The following is a 5,079-nucleotide window of genomic DNA, read 5'->3' as shown; positions in this document are numbered from 1 at the left end:
ATGCTCTAAAGTCTCATTATTTGAGATGCCAATGTTGTAGCTCTTAAAAAAAACTCATCGCTGGTATCCTAAACTACTGGGATACCAGCTATGATAGTTAAAGCAGAGATAGTAGCTAGACAGGCAGGAAAAGTTCTGCCAGAATATTTAATTCAAAATCATGTTCTCAAGAAGAAAGCAACATTAAATATCATATAAATGACTCCACCACCAGCTAGTTGAAAAGAAACTGAAAGCAACCATGATTTTCTACTGAGGGTGAGTATTGTATAAGTAAAACCAATTGACGTCAATAAAGAGTGACCAACATCGACATTTATCCTCTATGGTGTGTACTATGATGGCAAACTGAAAGCAACCATGATTTTCCCAAAATTCTTAACAAGAGAGTAGCATAAAAGAGAGTTAAAAACGTATGTGTATTATCCTAACTTTATTCTCTATAATCTCTGCAGTTGTCTTGACATGATATAACGGAAATATGAATTAATCCATGGACTTTGACAAAATACATATTCAGGCGAATCCTGTGTGTGTGTGTGTAACAGGCCCCCCTGCAAGCAGAAAAGTACAAGAAAAAATGTCAATTAATAAAGAAAAAAAGAAAAATAAACAATGAGCTAAAGAATCAAAAGGACAAGAGATGATTGTATATATAGACACATGCACACACGCACACACGCACAGCTGTTAAATGTGTCAGCATATGAAAATATTGAATAAATAGCCTCCCAGTTGAGACAATCATATGCTTTCTTCGTATCAAACTTGAATGACATAGGATGATCCTCCCTATTAACATTCATGGAACATGGAACCTTCCGAATAGCGAAAATATTGAACAAGAGCATAGCTAATAAATGGCAGCAAACAATACATAAGGAAATGAGCCTTAATCTTGAACACTTTGTGCGTGTTCTGTCTTTGGTATCAATACAATATAAATATTGCACCACACTGGAGGAAGAACACCATAGATCTGTTAATAATTGATGGCATTACATGGAAAGGTCTAACAAGCATCTCATGATAACCAACAGGCAACACAAGAAGCACAGAGCAGTCAACAAGCACGGTATCATTAGAATTAATTTAGAAGAAGCAACCCAAAGTTCAGGTTAAAGATGAGCAGATTCATTCTGACACCATTAGGCATTTCAAGAGACCAAATAGCATTTCTGCTTTCATGAATACGAGTAGGCATATGAAAATAGTAGGAGTTTTGATCACCCTGAGCAACCGATTCCTCCTCTAAAGATGAAGAGAAATCATTCCTGGGATCCTCGCTCGATTCAAAGCAATTTCGGACCCGAGCAACTGCCTCCCCGTGGGCTTGCCCGTTAAGAAAACTCCATAAGCAACCCGAAATTATTGGCTGAAAGCTCAGCAGTTAGAAACTAGAAATAATCCAGAAAAATCAACCAATTTGTGTTTCTTGAACCCCAAGTTGAGAAAGGGAACTTTGTGATATGAGGAGAAAAAAATGTACATGAGAAAAGAAAAATAACCTTGAGAGCAGAGAGAGCCTGTTCGATTTGATCAGCAGAGAAACCTTCGAGCGAGAGCTTGTCGTAGATGGTCCGGAGCCTCTTCCCTTTTTGAGCTCTCGAAGCGGTGTCTGTACTGGTGGCCGGTCGCCCGGCGCCGGAGACGAGAAAGGAGGATGCGGACGGTCGCTCGGCGCCGGAGAGGAGAGAGGACGAGAGGAGCTTGGCGGAGGACATCGCTCGGCGCCGGAGAGGACAAGGGTCGGTCGGTCACTCGTCGTCGGAGAGGAGGGAGGAGGAGCCAGAGGAGCTAGGGTTTGATCGATTGGGATGCAAAATGAGGAGGAGGGGGGCGGCCGCTGGTTTTGTTATGAATTTGACTTTTGACGATGCTTATAAGCATCGTTTTAGGCGGAAAATACGACGACGCTAATAAGCATCGTCTATTCCTAAGAATTGCCGACGCTAAATGAAAGCGTCGGCAAATGTATGAGCGGTGAAATTTTTTCCGACGCTTCATCCTAGCGTCGGTAAAAAAGAGTCGGGAAAGACCCATTTTCCTGTAGTGTCGGAATTTCAGTTGTTACAGAAAATTTTACGGTTCCACGGATTGAGAGTGCAATAACTCTGGATAGTCCATGAATCTAAGTAAAATTTTAAACACATAATCTACATTGAGTGAGGGATTTACTGTTGGAATTTTAGCTCAAATGGATTAGCCTACAGCCTGGAACAAAACAAGTTAGGTGAGTCCTTCGGAAGCCTGTCATTACATAAAACTGCAGACCTAGATTTGTCCAAAATTTCTGTAAAAAGTAGGAAGCATAACGTGGCCTGAAACCTAGTGTTTAAAACCCCTGGGAACCACTCTTTTGACACGTTAGGTATCTGGGAAGCTAACGTGTCGAAAGGGTGGGGGGTGTCTAGCATGTTTTTCAGCAGGCAGCAACTTGTGCTGCTGATGTTCAACCATTAGGAGAAGTTCAGTTGTTGGTTGTAGGTGCCAGCCCAAATCAGCCCTGGAAGAGCTCCAGGGAGGGATAGAGGAAGCTAGGGAAGAGAGAGAGCTACTTGGGGAATCCAAAGAATTTGTGGAAGAAGGTTTAAAGTAAAGAGGAAGAGCAACTTGTTGTTGGGCTGCAGAACAGAAATACAGAAATTTCTGGTGCACCAAAGCTTCCCAACGAATTTCAGGTGAGTTTTCCAAACTTTTTAGTGATTCTAATTGTAGTCCCATGTAGGAGGGTGATAAAGGAAGATTTTAGTTATTGTAGATGAATTTTTAGGTATGAAAAAGGATTTGAACTATGCTTCCGAAGTTGTTGAAAGTAGTCTGAAATTCTGCAGAATGAAGAGATGGGATTTCTTTGTGTTTTAGGTGATTAAATTGTTATTTAAAGCTGAAAGTTTGTAGGTTGTGTTAGGGATTTCCTAGTCCTAACACAGAGCCTAATAGGGGGAATTGATTGTTTAAGAACCTCCGGAAATTAAGAGGTTTAATTGGCTCGAAAACAGAACAAACAAGCTGAAAATAGGGGATCTGAATTCTGATTTATTTTTGATGTTAAGCAATTGTTTGGCAGTTGAAAATTTATAGATGATATAGAACTTTTGCTAGTCCTAACCCAGGGTATCAAAGAGGGAGATAAAAGCTTGGAAACCTTTGAGAATTGAAAGGTTTTATTTATCCTAAAACAAGACAAGCAAGGTAAAAATCAGAAAGTTGAGATGAGGGTGTTGGATTTCTTTTTGGAACATGCATAATCATGTTGCATCATATAGGTTATAATTTTGATCAACTATTTTAATTGTTTAGGAGGAGAAGAGAGTCCCGAAAGGGTGCCAGGAGTATCAACCACTAGGGTGGTGCGTTAGCCATCACAAGGTGAGTGGTTTTCTTCTTAACTATGGTAGTTTATTTTGTAATTCCAGAGAAATGAATGATGTCTCCAAATTCAGAATGAATATGCTACAGAATAGAAATAAGAAGTATTAATTCTCATGATTAAATTGCTTTCTATCAGTGGATAAATGATCTGATTTGGAAAATATATGCTATGCTTGAAAATACTTTAAATTCATGTTTGTTGATTCGTAAGTTTATGAACTTGTTTGGGAATGGATTAACCCAAAGTGACTGAAGCACTTAAAACCCCTTATCTCGGCCAAGAGAGTCATTTCAGTTTGACTCCAAGCTATTCTGGAGTCGACACCTGTAACTCTAGAGTCGACTCCAACCCTATTACAGTAACTAATATTTGCACTTTTATCTTGGATACATCACATCAGAGTTTATGATATGTGCCCAGTAGGGCAGAGATGGGATGCCGGGAGGGCGTAGCTATGATATGTGCCCAGTAGGGCAGAACTGGGATGCCGGGAGGGCGTAGTAATGATATGTGCCAGTGGGGCAGAATTGGGACGCCGGGAGGGCGTAGTAGCAGCACCATGCATAGGACTGTCGGGCTACCCATGAAAATGGTGCCTCATGCGAGTGGCCGGCAGTAGGGCTCGCGGGAGCCATGATTTTCAATATTTAAGCTATGTATACATATGACTGAGCAACAAATGTATTATTTTTAAGCATAATGATTTCAGAACCTATGTGAATGTTCTATGTATCAAATTCCTCAGCGAAGGAAAGTGGACTCTACGGTCCAGGAAAAATGACTTGAGCAAAGCGATTTTATTAATGCTTTATTTTAAAGCAACAGCTTTATTTCCTGCTAGTTTTAGTACTATTGGCAAATAGCATATTTCTTATGTGGTTGAAATCTAAGTGCTTTAAAATCAAATGCAAATGTTTCATATGTGGCATAAACACGTTATATTTAATGTATGTAAATAAGTATCACAGCTGAAACCTCTTATTTCCTCATTGTTAATAGATTATCCACTCACTGGGACTTAGGTCTCATCCCTCTCTTTTTCTGTAAATTTTTGCAGATCGGCAGAGTCATAACATTATAAAAGTACCGCATCAGCATCATCCTAGAAGTTTGTCATAGAAGGTTGGCCATGCCCCTCTGAGTAAAGGAAAAACCTTTGTATTATGCATGTAGGTGGGGTGTGAATATAAAGTAACTTGAGACAGATGTAAAGTTTGTTATATTTTGAGCTATGTATAGTATACTTTAAGTTATAAATAAAAGCTTGGGTTGCTTTTAGTTATGATTAAAGTGAGTTAAATAAATTAAACTGACAGGTTTAGGATGTGTTAATTTTTATCGGTTGGTTGGATATAGTAATTGACAAGTTTTTAATAGTAACTTGTGAACCGTGGCACAAGCTGCTAATAGAAACTCTGCTCGGTACTGTACCCGACTAACCTACTGTGGGAGGGGATATCACAGCGGTTGGTATCAGAGCAAAGGAATTAGATTGCATGGGCATATGCATAATAAAGTTATTTTCAGTCGGTCTGATCATTTCCATTTTTGTGATGTAGGGAGATGGTATAGACAAGATTAGGTTCTGGTGGAGAACGGCCACCAGTCAGAAGTAGAGGTCGGGGTAGACCAAGAAAAGTTGATAAGGATTGCCAATCTGATAGGACATCACCCAATGTTTCATCTTCTGCCCCAAGAGTGGA

The 5,079-nt window shown here is 39.8% G+C and overlaps 1 long non-coding RNA gene across 1 annotated transcript; it reads left to right on the top strand.

The window, feature by feature from the left end:
- The first annotated feature begins 2,502 nt into the window (after window positions 1-2,502).
- On the top strand, window positions 2,503-4,653 carry LOC120107046. Its single transcript, XR_005509015.1, has 3 exons — window positions 2,503-2,681; window positions 3,304-3,372; window positions 4,434-4,653. It is a non-coding gene; the product is annotated as an uncharacterized LOC120107046 (long non-coding RNA).
- The last annotated feature ends 426 nt before the right edge of the window (window positions 4,654-5,079 follow it).

The sequence above is a fragment of the Phoenix dactylifera genome, unplaced genomic scaffold (assembly GCF_009389715.1).
Source record: "Phoenix dactylifera cultivar Barhee BC4 unplaced genomic scaffold, palm_55x_up_171113_PBpolish2nd_filt_p 000743F, whole genome shotgun sequence".
NCBI lineage: Eukaryota > Viridiplantae > Streptophyta > Magnoliopsida > Arecales > Arecaceae > Phoenix > Phoenix dactylifera.
This window is presented reverse-complemented; position numbering and strand designations above follow the sequence as displayed.